Below are 13,840 nucleotides of genomic sequence, written 5' to 3'. Positions count from 1 at the left end.
CAGAAACTCCAAACTCCAAGAGGCTGGCCAGAAGCTAGCCAGAAGCTGGCCAGGAGCTAGCCAGGAGCTGATCCAGAGGCTAGTCACAGGCTGGGTCGGGAGCTGGCCGGAAACTGGCCAGAAGCTAGCCAGGAGCTGGCCAGAAGCTAGTCCAGAAGCTGATTGGAAGCTAGTTGGAGTTTTCGTCGATTCCGGAGCGGGCATCGGTTGTTCCGGAGCTCGCCAGCTGAGGAGTTCCATCGGTCGCTCCTGGGCTGCGGTCACCTGTACGGACCCGTTTTGCTGCCTGCGCGGAGCCCCGCCGGGCCTTCACGGCTGAACTGCCGACGTTGTCTACCCGAGGGAGTTGTCCGTCTGGTTCCTCCGTCGCGACGTTGCCTGGGCACCCATCTGAGGCCTGCTAGCCATTGGCTGTCTTGTCGGCTGCTATCTGAATAGATTGTCGGACAATTTATTTATTTATTTTTGTTATTGTTATTTTTTTCTTCTTCTGGGCCTCTAGCTGTGTCTATTGTTTTTATTTTTGTTGTTGTTGTGTGATTTGGATTGGTCCCCTCTACCACACGGAACCCCACTAATCTACTGACGGAGCGCAAGAGGTGGCTAATAACAGACGTCCATCCTATGCTAGCTTGCTATCGATGGCCTGGCTGGCTGTCTGGATCGCCGTGACCCCCAACCAACCTCTCCACTCTGGACCCTTTTGAACACTCGACTAAGCATGCCTCTCCTTAATGTCAATATGCCTTGTCCATTGCTGTTCTGGTTAGTGTTTATTGGCTTATTTCACTGTAGAGCCTCTAGTCCTGCTCACCATACCTTATCCAACCTATTAGTTCCACCACCCACACATGCAATGACATCTCCTGGTTTCAATGATGTTTCTAGAGACAATATCTCTTTCTTCATCACTCAATACCTAGGTTTACCTCCACTGTATTCACATCCTACCATACCTTTGTCTGTACATTATACCTTGATGCTATTTTATCGCCCCCAGAAACCTTCTTTTACTCTCTGTTCCAGACGACCAATTCTTATTGCTTTCAGCCGCACCCTTATTCTACTCCTCCTCTGTTCCTCTGGCGATGTAGAGGTGAATCCAGGCCCTACAGTGCCTAGCTCCACTCCTATTCCCCAGGCGCTCTCTTTTGATGACTTCTGTAACCGTAATAGCCTTGGTTTCATGCATGTTAACATTAGAAGCCTCCTCCCTAAGTTTGTTCTATTCACTGCTTTAGCACACTCTGCCAACCCGGATGTTCTAGCTGTGTCTGAATCCTGGCTTAGGAAGACTACCAAAAATTCTGAAATTTTAATTCCAAACTACAACCTTTTCAGACAAGATAGAACTGCCAAAGGGGGCGGTGTTGCAATCTACTGCAAAGATAGCCTGCAGAGTTCTGTCCTACTATCCAGGTCTGTAGCCAAACAATTTGAACTTCTACTTTTAAAAATCCACCTCTCTAAAAACAAGTCTCTCACCGTTGCAGTCTGCTATAGACCACCCTCTGCCCCCAGTTGTGCTCTGGACACCATATGTGAACTGATTGCCCCCCATCTATCTTCAGAGCTCGTGCTGCTAGGCGACCTAAACTGGAACATGCTTAACACCCCAGCCATCCTACAATCTAAACTTGATGCCCTCAATCTCACACAAATTATCAATTAACCTACCAGGTACCTCCCCAAAGCCTTAAACACGGGCACCCTCATAGATATCATCCTAACCAACTTGCCCTCTAAATACACCTCTGCTGTCTTCAACCAAGATCTCAGCGATCACTGCCTCATTGCCTGCATCCGTAATGGGTCAGCGGTCAAACGACCCCCACTCATCACTGTAAAACGCTCCCTGAAACACTTCAGCGAGCAGGCCTTTCTAATCGACCTGGCCGGGGTATCCTGGAAGGATATTGATCTCATCCCGTCAGTAGAGGATGCCTGGATATTTAAAAAAAAAAGCCTTCCTAACCATATTAAATAAACATGCTCCATTCAAGAAATTTAGAACCAGGAACAGATATAGCCCTTGGTTCTCCCCAGACCTGACTGCCCTTAACCAACACAAGAACATCCTATGGTGTTCTGCATTAGCATCGAACAGCCCCCGTGATATGCAGCTGTTCAGGGAAGCTAGAAACCATTATACACAGGCAGTTAGAAAAGCCAAGGCTAGCTTTTTCAAGCAGAAATTTGCTTCCTGCAACACTAACTCAAAAAAGTTCTGGGACACTGTAAAGTCCATGGAGAATAAGAACACCTCCTCCCAGCTGCCCACTGCACTGAAGATAGGAAACACTGTCACCACTGATAAATCCACCATAATTGAGAATTTCAATAAGCATTTTACTACGGCTGGCCATGCTTTCCACCTGGCTACTCCTACCCCGGTCAACAGCACTGCACCCCCCACAGCAACTCGCCCAAGCCTTCCCCATTTCTCCTTCTCCCAAATCCGTTCAGCTGATGTTCTGAAAGAGCTGCAAAATCTGGACCCCTACAAATCAGCCGGGCTAGACAATCTGGACCCTTTCCTTCTAAAATTATCTGCCGAAATTGTTGCCACCCCTATTACTAGCCTGTTCAACCTCTCTTTCGTGTCGTCTGAGATCCCCAAAGATTGGAAAGCAGCTGTGGTCATCCCCCTCTTCAAAGGGGGGGACACTCTTGACCCAAACTGCTACAGACCTATATCTATCCTACCATGCCTTTCTAAGGTCTTCGAAAGCCAAGTCAACAAACAGATTACCGACCATTTCTAATCTCACCATACCTTCTCTGCTATGCAATCTGGTTTCAGAGCTGGTCATGGGTGCACCTCAGCCACACTCAAGGTCCTAAACGATATCTTAACCGCCATCGATAAGAAACATTACTGTGCAGCCGTGTTCATTGATCTGGCCAAGGCTTTCGACTCTGTCAATCACCACATCCTCATCGGCAGACTCGACAGCCTTGGTTTCTCAAATGATTGCCTTGCCTGGTTCACCAACTACTTCTCTGATAGAGTTCAGTGTGTCAAATCGGAGGGTCTGCTGTCCGGACCTCTGGCAGTCTCTATGGGGGTGCCACAGGGTTCAATTCTTGGACCGACTCTCTTCTCTGTATACATCAATGAGGTCGCTCTTGCTGCTGGTGAGTCTCTGATCCACCTCTACGCAGACGACACCATTCTGTATACTTCTGGCCCTTCTTTGGACACTGTGTTAACAACCCTCCAGGCAAGCTTCAATGCCATACAACTCTCCTTCCGTGGCCTCCAATTGCTCTTAAATACAAGTAAAACTAAATGTATGCTCTTCAACCGATCGCTACCCGCTCCTACCCGCCTGTCCAACATCACTACTCTGGACGGCTCTGATTTAGAATACGTGGACATCTACAAATACTTAGGTGTCTGGTTAGACTGTAAACTCTCCTTCCAGACCCATATCAAATATCTCCAATCCAAAGTTAAATCTAGAATTGGCTTCCTATTTCGCAACAAAGCATCCTTCACTCATGCTGCCAAACATACTCTTGTAAAACTGACCATCCTACCAATCCTCGACTTTGGCGATGTCATTTACAAAATAGCCTCCAATACACTACTCAACCAATTGGATGCAGTCTATCACAGTGCAATCCGTTTTGTCACCAAAGCCCCATATACTACCCACCATTGCGACCTGTACGCTCTCGTTGGCTGGCCCTCGCTTCATACTCGTCGCCAAACCCACTGGCTCGATGTTATCTACAAGACCCTGCTAGGTAAAGTCCCCCCTTATCTCAGCTCGCTGGTCACCATAGCATCTCCCACCTGTAGCACACGCTCCAGCATATCTCTCTAGTCACCCCCAAAACCAATTCTTTCTTTGGCCGCCTCTCCTTCCAGTTCTCTGCTGCCAATGACTGGAACGAACTACAAAAAGCACTGAAACTGGAAACACATCTCCCTCACTAGCTTTAAGCACCAACTGTCAGAGCAGCTCACAGATTACTGCACCTGTACATAGCACACCTATATTTTAGCCCAAACAACTACCTCTTTCCCTACTGTATTTAATTTATTTATTTTGCTCCTTTGCACCCCATTATTTTTATTTCTACTTTGCACATTCTTCCATTGCAAATCTACCATTCCAGTGTTTTACTTGCTATATTGTATTTACTTTGCCACCATGGCCTTTTTTTGCCTTTACCTCCCTTATCTCACCTCATTTGCTCACATCGTATATTGACTTGTTTATACTGTATTATTGACTGTATGTTTGTTTTGCTCCATGTGTAACTCTGTGTCGTTGTATGTGTCGAACTGCTTTGCTTTATCTTGGCCAGGTCGCAATTGTAAATGAGAATTTGTTCTCAACTTGCCTACCTGGTTAAATAAAGGTGAAATAAAATCTCTTACTCCTCTTCAGAAGAAGAGGACGGGCGTGACAGTATAGGAAATTCCAAATTGTTTGCGTAGCCAATTTACCCACACACTTACCCCACCAGACATACCACCAGGGTTTTTTTCACAGTCCCCAGGTCCAGATCAAATTCAAGGAAAGTAGAGTATTATACAGAGCCTTGAGTGCATGGAACAAACTTCCACCTTAACTAGCACAATTGAACAGCAAACCTGGATTAAAAAAACAAATAGAGCAAAACCTCACGGCACAACGCCTCTCCCCCGTGTGAACTATTTGTTGTGTGTACTGTATGTACTGACATGTGTAACTGATAGCTGCGCGCACACACACACACTACATGTTCATGTTTTGAAATGTATGTCAATTGTTAACGTATTTTTTTGTGTGGAATGTCTTTTTTGTTATGTGTCAGACCTCAGTAAGACTAGCTATCGCCGATGGCGATCCTAATAAATCAAAAACAAACAAAAAATATGTTAAAAACATAAAACGTATTCATGATCCAGGCTGTAACACAACCGGGCCATGATTGGGAGTCCCGTAGGGCGGTGCACAATTGGCCCAGAGTCGTCTGGATTTGGCCGGTGTAGGCTGTCATTGTAAAGAATCCAATTTGTAAGTCGCTCTGGATAAGAGCGTCTGCTAAATGTCTTAAATGTAAATGTAAATGTAAAGAAGAATTTGTTCTTAACTGACTTGCCTAGTTAAATAAATGTTAAAAAAACATTTAAATAATAATAATAATAATAATTACATCAGACATAAGAAACTAGCTGGGTTAGCCCTTGCCAGAAGATATTGACACTGCCGCTTTGCTTGTTTACACTGAGCTGCACTGAGGTTTGAACACAATCATGGTTACATTAAGACACCTTGGAGCCAGCACGAGATTTGGGTCAGAAAACGTGCCTCAAAGCAGGGATGGGATATGCCACTGTACTCCAAATTTGACCTGTATCCACACTGCTAAATCAAAAAGATTGAAGTATTGCTAGTTTTCCTGGAAAACTGATGCAAGCTACCAGTTACCCACATCAGCCATTTTGGTATGGCATGTTGTGTAGAACAACAAAGGAGCTGATTGGCTGACACTGCCATTCCAAAATGGCTGCAGTGGCTACATACAACAGTATAACAACATGCTCCACCTGGCTAACATTATGAATTGCAAACATTGATAACAATGTACCACAATTCATCAATGTGGACATGAGGGAATAGCTGAGTTACTGCTCCAAAAATAGCACATGGCTAGCATTACGTTTGGCACCGATTTAGCTAGGCTAGCTAGATAACTAGCTAGCCGGCCCTTAGCTAATCTAGCTAACATTAGCTAACGTTGGTGATGATATGAATCTGAAATAAGAACCTTAACTGCTTTTTGAGGAGTTTTCAATGGATATAGCCTACACATTTTTACCTTGGAAAGCAGAACTTGCATGTGTGTTATGTGTCTTTCTGTTGTGTCTTTGTGTTCAAAATCAAATCAAATGTTATTTGTCACATGCGCCAAATACAATACCGTGAAATGCTTACTTAAAAGCCCTTAACCAACAATGTTGTGTGTAGTCTTGTGTGTATTCCTGTTGGTCACTATTTGGGAATGGGTGATGGTGGTTTATATTGTCTCCCTAGCCTCTTGGGAACATTTTACAATTTGTGAACTCGTTTTATCAATCATGAGCATGTTTTATATCAATTAATGCACTCGTTTTAGTAATTCATGTGTATGTTTTATAAGTTTGTTTTAGAAATCATGACACGTTTTATATCAATGGGGGCATGCTCAGTCCTCCTTTTCCTGTAGTCCACAATCATCTCCTTTGTCTTGATCACGTTGAGTGAGAGGTTGTTCTCCTTGTACCACACGGTCAGGTCTCTGACCTCCTCCCAATAGGCTGTCTCGTCGTTGTTGGTGAACAGGCCTACCATTGTTGTGTCATCGGCAAACTTAATGATGGTGTTGGAGTCATGCCTGGTCGTGCAGTCATGAGTGAACAGGGAGTACAGGACAGTGTGGACTGCAGTAGAGATTGCATCATCTGTGGATCTGTTGGTGCGGTATGCAAATTTGGAGTGGGTCTAGGGTTTCTGGGATAATGGTGTTGATGTGAGCCACGACCAGCCTTTCAAAGAATTTCATGGCTACAGACGTGAGTGCACGGGCCAGTATTCATTTTGGCAGTTTACCTTAGTGTTCTTGGGCACAGGGACTATGGTGGTCTGCTTGAAACATATTGGTGTTACAGACTCAGATAGGGAGAGGTTGAAAATGTAAAAGAAAACACTTTCCAGTCGGTCAGCACATGCTCAGAGTACACGTCCTGGTAGTCCGTCTGGCCCTGCGGCCTTGTGAATGTTGACCTGTTTAAAGGTCTTATTCACATTGGCTGCGGAGAGTGTGATCACACAGTCGTCCGGAACAGCAGATGCTTTCATGCATGTTTCACTGTTACTTGCCTCTAAGCGAGCATAGAAGTTATTTAGCTTGTCTGGTAGGCTCGTGTCACTGGGCAGCTCTCGGCTGTGCTTCCCTTTGTAGTCTGTAATAATTTATAGCCCGAGTCACTGGTGCATCCTACTTTAATTTTTGCTCGTAAGCAGGAATCAGGAGGAAAGAATTATGGTCATATTTGCCAAATGGAGGGCGAGGGAGAGCTTTGTACACGTCTCTGTGTGTGGAGTGAAGGTGGTCTAGAGTTTTTTTCCCTCTCCGCCTACTAGGAGTGTTGCCTCTGGATGAGCGTTTTCCTGTTTGCTTATGGCGTAAACTGTTCAAAACTAACAAATTAGCACAGTTGGTTAAGAGCCAATAAAACAGCATCCATCCTCCCTGGCGCCATCTCAGGTAGGGTTATAATTTACGCAATAGGCTACAAACACACACATTCACTATAATGTTCCATGGAAAGGCTCTTAAAAAGGACAGATGCCAACTGAATTCACAACAGTGTGACATGCCACGATATGTATACTGAAGAAAAATAATAACGCAACATACAACTATTTCATTGATTTAACTGAGTTACAGTTCATATGAGGAAGTCAGTCAATTGAAATAAATACATTAGGCCCTAATCTATGGATTTCACTTGACTTGGAATACAGATGTGCATCTGTTGGTCACAGATACCTTATTTTTGAGCATTTAAATTTCCATCGATAAAATGCAATTGTGTTCATAGTCCATATTTTATGCCTGCCTATACCATAACACCACCGCCACCATGGTGCACACTGTTCACAACATTGACATCAGAAAACTGCTCTCCCACACAACGCCATACACGTCTGCGGTTGTGAGGCCGGATGGACGTACTGCCAAATTCTCTAGAACAATGGTGGAGGTAGAGCTTATGGTAGAGAAATTAAAATGTAATTATCTGGCAACATCTCTGGTGGACACAATTGGACGCTCCCTCAGAACTTGAGACATCTGTGGCATTGTGTTGTGTGACAAAACTTCACATTTTAGAGTGGCCTTTTATTGTCCCCAGCACAAGGTGCACCTGTTGGTTTGATTATCCTGTTTGGTCAGCTTCTTGATATGCCATGCCTATCAGGTGGATGGATTATCTTAGCAAAGGAGAAATGCTCACTAATAGGGATGTAAACACATTTGTGCACAAAGCTTGAGACAAATAAGCTTTTTGTGCATTTCTGGGATCTTTTATTTCAGCTCATGAATCATCGGTCCAACACTTTACATTTTGCATTTATATTTTTGTTCAGTGTAGATTATGGTTAAACTGTAGCCCATAATAATGGGGATTTGGTTAAAAATAAATCTTAAAATGATGGCGATGTTGATAATTATAATGATAAAAATAATTATAGTGATATTGACGATGACTGCAATAATGTTGGTGGTGATGATTTTGAGTCTGTGTGTCATTGTGTCTGTCTGTTCAGTTGGTAGTAATGTTGATGAATAGCGGTTGCCCCTAGGAACCCCAAAATCAACACCACTCACCCTCCTGCTGACAGATGGCCAATCATCTAAAGCACCGTGAGATACCTTTATGTGTATGAACAGGAGTGTTATGTGTGTGTGTGTGTGTGTGTGTGTGTGTGTGTGTGTGTCCATCTGCCCTTCCGTCCATTTGTATGTGTATAAATCTGTATTTGTATATGACCACATGCTAGCTGGCCATTGCTGTAGAGCACAGTGGGATGGCTTTATATACTATGCACCCAGGGGGTCATTGGAGTGTGGAGAGGTGTGCTGTGATCACACACTGGCTCACACTCTACATGGAAAGACAGAGAGCCATTCATTTGTGTCCATGACAGCAAGATCAACAGAGAGAATGAATTAGAGAGGGAGAGAGAAAGAGAGAGAGATGGAAAAAGTAACAGAAAAGGGGGAAAATAATAATGGAAGAGACTCAAAAAGAGGAGAGAGCAAGAAAGGGAGAGGAATATAGCGACTAACAATAAAGGGAGAAACGTTATAATGAGTTCATAATAAATAAGTACTGTGAAGAAAGTGGACAGAGCAGTCAGCAGAACGAGAAGAGAATATCAGTTAGCATATTGTAGTCTTTTCTGAGCAAGAGGAAGTTATTAAACACTACTCTGAGTGAATTAGGCTCAATGTAATATAGCTAACTGTATTCATTCCATCATCTGAACACTGTTGGTTCTTAGCAGTTTGCCATACTTTAGGGACCCCAAGAGCATTACAGTTGTAATCACACTCACTTTCCGATCCAATCTCATTCAAATGCGGTAGCAGGCTGGTTACCAAATTTCTTGGAGCCAGAGAACCATGAAATACACTGAACAAATGTGTCTTGCCACAATTTACTCCTTAGCCACGAAGGAACTAGCCATGACCTGCTGTTTGATATGCAGATCCAAAGCACACTCTCTGCATGCCCACCACACAACCTGTGTGTGTGTGTGTGTGTGTGTGTGTGTGTGTGTGTGTGTGTGTGTGTGTGTGTGTGTGTGTGTGTGTGTGTGTGTGTGTGTGTGTGTGTGTGTGTGTGTGTGTGTGTGTGTGTGTGTGTGTGTGTGTGTGAAGCGTGCGTGCGTGTGTGTCTATGCATTTGACCAAACTCACCCCTGACAGCGTACAACAATCCACCTCAATGGCACCATAGCAACTGAGAAAGCAATTTACACTGGAGTCCAGTAAACTCCAAATTAAAACACTTCTGTGAAAATAGTTAGTTATATCCACACGCATTGCTGCTCACCAAGGCGTGAGTCTGTTCTTCGGTGCTTCGCTTCAGAGCAGCAGCAGCAGTCCTCACTCCTCATGGTGTAGTCACGATCGTGGGCAGAGCCTCGGGGTGAAGCTCTATTCAGGTTTAGGATGAATCTCAACAGGCTAAAGTGGCTGCCTTTCCTCATCTCCTCCCTTTCATTTACACTGAATCTATGGACAGGATTGGTAAAAGCTCCTATATTTAATGGATGTCCACCAGGTATTTTCTCGCACCTGTCATGCACTTTCACCACAGTGCCGAGAAATACGACGAGGAGAGAAAGCTCCTATAAACAATTGAGATGCACAGATTAGCTAAAGAGAAGTTCAGCAGAAGGAAAGCAGTTGAGGAGAGAAGGCCACTTGAGACTATTGAGATGTACCCTTGACTCTAGAGGGGGAGAAGGCCTTTGTTGTGGGACTGGAGAGTTGCCTCAGTGATGATGGAACACAACAAGTCAGTGCCAGTAAGGCCGACTGATTTCCTGCTATCAACACTAGGCTGCTATTCATCACAGTTATCACACTGCTAAAGTATTGTAGATGGTGAGGTATCATTTTATCTAATCAAATCCTGTAGCCTACCGACTTACTTACATATTAGCTAGATGGTATCTGGTTTCCTTGTTTCATCTTTTGCTCAGGTACACCAACTTCATACCAGCGGATCTTACAGTCTACACTCCTTGAAAAAAGGGTTCCAAAAGGGTTCTTTGGCTGTCTCCATAGGAGAAACCTTTTGGGTTCCAGATAGAATCTTTATAGGTTACAGCTGGAATCTTTTTGGGTTCCATGTCGAACCCTCTGTGAAAAGGGTTCTATATGGAACCCAAAAAGGTTCTAACTGGAACCAAAAGGATTTTACCTGGAATCGAAAGGGGTTCTCCAATGGGTTGTCCTATGGGGACAGTCGACTAACCCTTTCAGGTTCTAAATTGCACCTGTGCAGTCAAAAAGTCTGGGATATTATAATATAGGAATATATGTCCTACACTCTAATACACTACTGTAGGATATAGTGAGACTTCATTTCACAGAGAGGCCCATGGTTTAATGGCTGTTCTGGTAAGAGAAGAGATCAGACAGGACTATGACAGGTGGCAGCTGCAGACAGTCACATCAAGCTGTTCACAAGGTGATACCCTCTGTGCGTGTGTGTGTGTGTGTGTGTGTGTGTGTGTGTGTGTGTGTGTGTGTGTGTGTGTGTGTGTGTGTGTGTGTGTGTGTGTGTGTGTGTGTGTGTGTGTGTGTGTGTGTGTGTGTGTGTGTGTGTGTGTGAGTGAGTGAGTGAGTGAGTGAGAGTGAGTGAGTGAGTGAGTGAGTGAGAGAGAGAGAGAGAGAGAGAGAGAGAGAGAGATGTGGAGAGCAGTGGCGTGTACAGGGGGTGATCTTTTTGGCCCGACAGCATCAGATACATGGGCTACAGATAGTATGACAGAGGTGTAAAGTGTCTGTGTGTAGCTGGTGAGATGAGTCAGGCGCAGGACAGCAGATATGAGTAATGAAAGCAACTTTACTCCAATATATCACAATATTAAACAGAGGGTTAAATAATGAACCGGTAATTGGGGGATTGAAACCAGGTGTGTAAGACAAAGATAAAACAAATGAGAAATGAAAAGTGGATTGGCGACCGCCGAACGCTGCCCGATCAAGGAGAGGACCAACTTTGGCGGAAGTCGTGACAGTACCCCCCCCTTGACGCGCGGCTCCAGCAGAGCGCCGACACCGACCTCGGGGACAACCCGGAAGACGAGGCGCAGGGCGATCCGGATGGGGACGGTGGAACTCCCGCAGGAACGAAGGGTCCAAGACGTCCTCCACCGGGACCCAGCATCTCTCCTCCGGGCCGTACCTCTCCCACTCCATGAGGTACTGAAGGCCCCTTGCCTGATGCCTCGAGTCCAGGATGGCTCGAACAGCATAAGCCGGGGCCCCCTCGATGTCCAGAGGGGTGAAGGAACCTCCCGCACCTCAGACTCCTGGAGTGGACCAGCCACCACCGGCCCGAGGAGAGACACATGGAACGAGGGGTTAATACGGTAATCTGGGGGAAGCTGTAACCTGTAGCATACCTCATTCAGTCTCCTCAGGACTTTGAATGGCCCCACAAATCATTTTTTGTGGGGCCATTTTTTGTTAAACCATTTGTCCACCGCAGGATCTTCGATCTGGCTCTGATTCAAAGGTGCCAGAACTGGCTGATACCCCAGTACGCACTGGAAGGGGGAGAGGTTAGTGGAGGAATGGCGGAGTGAGTTTTGGGCCATCCCTGCCCAGGGGATGAACGCCTCCCACTTCCCCGGACGGTCCTGGCAATATGACAGCAGAAACCTACCCACATCCTGGTTTACTCTCTCCTCCTGGATGTTACTCTCAGGGTGAAAACCCAAGGTGAGACTGACCGAGACCCCCAGACATCCCATGAACGCTCTCCAGACCCTGGACGTGAACTGGGGACCCCGATCAGAGACTATGTCCTCAGGCACTCCGTAGTGCCGGAAGACGTGAGTGAACAGGGCGTCCGCAGTCTGTAGGGCCGTAGGGAGACCGGGCAAAGGGAGGAGACGGCAGGACTTAGAAAACCGGGAGGAAGGAGGGAGGAAGATCCGTCAAGAAGTCCACCGACAGGTGCGACCACGGCTGTTGTGGAACGGGTAGGGGTTGTAACTTCCCTCTGAGCAGGTGCCTGGGAGCCTTGCACTGGGCGCACACCGAGCAGGAGGAAACATAAACCCTCATGTCCTTGGCCAAGGTGGACCACCAGTTCTTCCCACTAAGGCAACGCACCGTCTGACCGATGCCAGGGGAGGGTGACGTGTGGGCCCGATAGATCAAACGGTCGCAGACAGCAGACAGAACATACAGGCGCCCAGCTGGACTCTGGGGGAGTGGGCTCTGTGCGTAACGCCCACTCAATTTCAGCGTCCAGCTCCCACGCCCCAGGTGTCACCGGGCAAGAGGCCGGAAGTATGGGAGTGTGATCCATAGACTGCTCCTCTGTGTCATACATCCGGGACAGTGCATCTGCTTTAGCATTCTGGGATCCTGGTCTGTAGGACAGAGTGAAAACAAAACGGGTAAAGAACATGGCCCACCTTGCCTGGCGAGGGTTAAGTCTCCTCACTGCACGGATGTACTCCAGATTGCGGTGGTCAGTCCAGATGAGGAAAGGGTGTTTAGCCCCCTCAAGCCAATGTCTCCACGCCTTCAGAGCCTTGACAAAAGCCAACAGCTTTGGGTCCCCCACATCATAGTTTCGCTCCGCCGGGCTGAGTTTCTTTGAAAAGAAAGCACAGGGGCGGCGCTTTGGTGGCGTGCCCGAGCGCTGAGAGAGCACGGCTCCTATCCCAGCTTCGGATGTGTCCACCTCCACTATGAACGCCAAAGAGGGATCCAGATGAGCCAGCACGGGAGCCGAGGTAAACAGAGCCTTCAGGTGACCAAAAGCCCTGTCCACCTCAGCCGACCACTGCAGTCGCACCGGTCCCCCCTTCAGCAGTGAGGTAATGGGAGCCGCTACCTGACCAAAATCCCGGATAAACCTCCGGTAGTAGTTGGCAAACCCTAGAAACCACTGCACTTCCTTTAACGTGGTGGGAGTTGCCAATTATGCATGGCTGAAATGCGGTCACTCTCCATCTCCACCCCTGAAGTGGAAATGCGGTAGCCTAGGAAGGAGACGGACTGTTGGAAGAACAGACATCTCTCAGCCTTGACGTACTTGTCATGCTTCAACAGTCGACCAAGCACCCTGCGCACCTGGGACAAATGCTCGGTGCGTGTAGCGGAGTATATCAGAATGTTGTCAATATACACCACTACATACCACTACACCCTACACCCTACTCCCGGAAAATCTTGTCAACAAAGGCCTGGAAGACTGATGGAGCATTCATCAACCCGTACGGCATGACGAGGTACTCATCGTGCACTGAGGTGGTACTGAAAGCTGTCTTCCACTCGTCCACCTCCCGGATACGCACCAGGTTGTAAGCGCTCCTGAGATCCAATTTTGTCAAGAAGCGCGCCTCGTGCATTGACTCTATCGCACTGGTGATGAGAGGCAGCGGGTAGCTGTACCTCACTGTGATCTGATTGATACCCCGATAGTCAATACACGGGCGCAGACCTCCATTCTTCTTCTTCACAAAAAAAGAAACTTGAGGATGCAGGTGAAGTGGAGGGCCGAATGTATAACTTCTCCAGGGATTCGGAGACATAT

This window comes from Oncorhynchus masou, chromosome 14 (assembly GCF_036934945.1).
Source record: "Oncorhynchus masou masou isolate Uvic2021 chromosome 14, UVic_Omas_1.1, whole genome shotgun sequence".
Lineage (NCBI taxonomy): Eukaryota > Metazoa > Chordata > Actinopteri > Salmoniformes > Salmonidae > Oncorhynchus > Oncorhynchus masou.
This window is presented reverse-complemented; position numbering follows the sequence as displayed.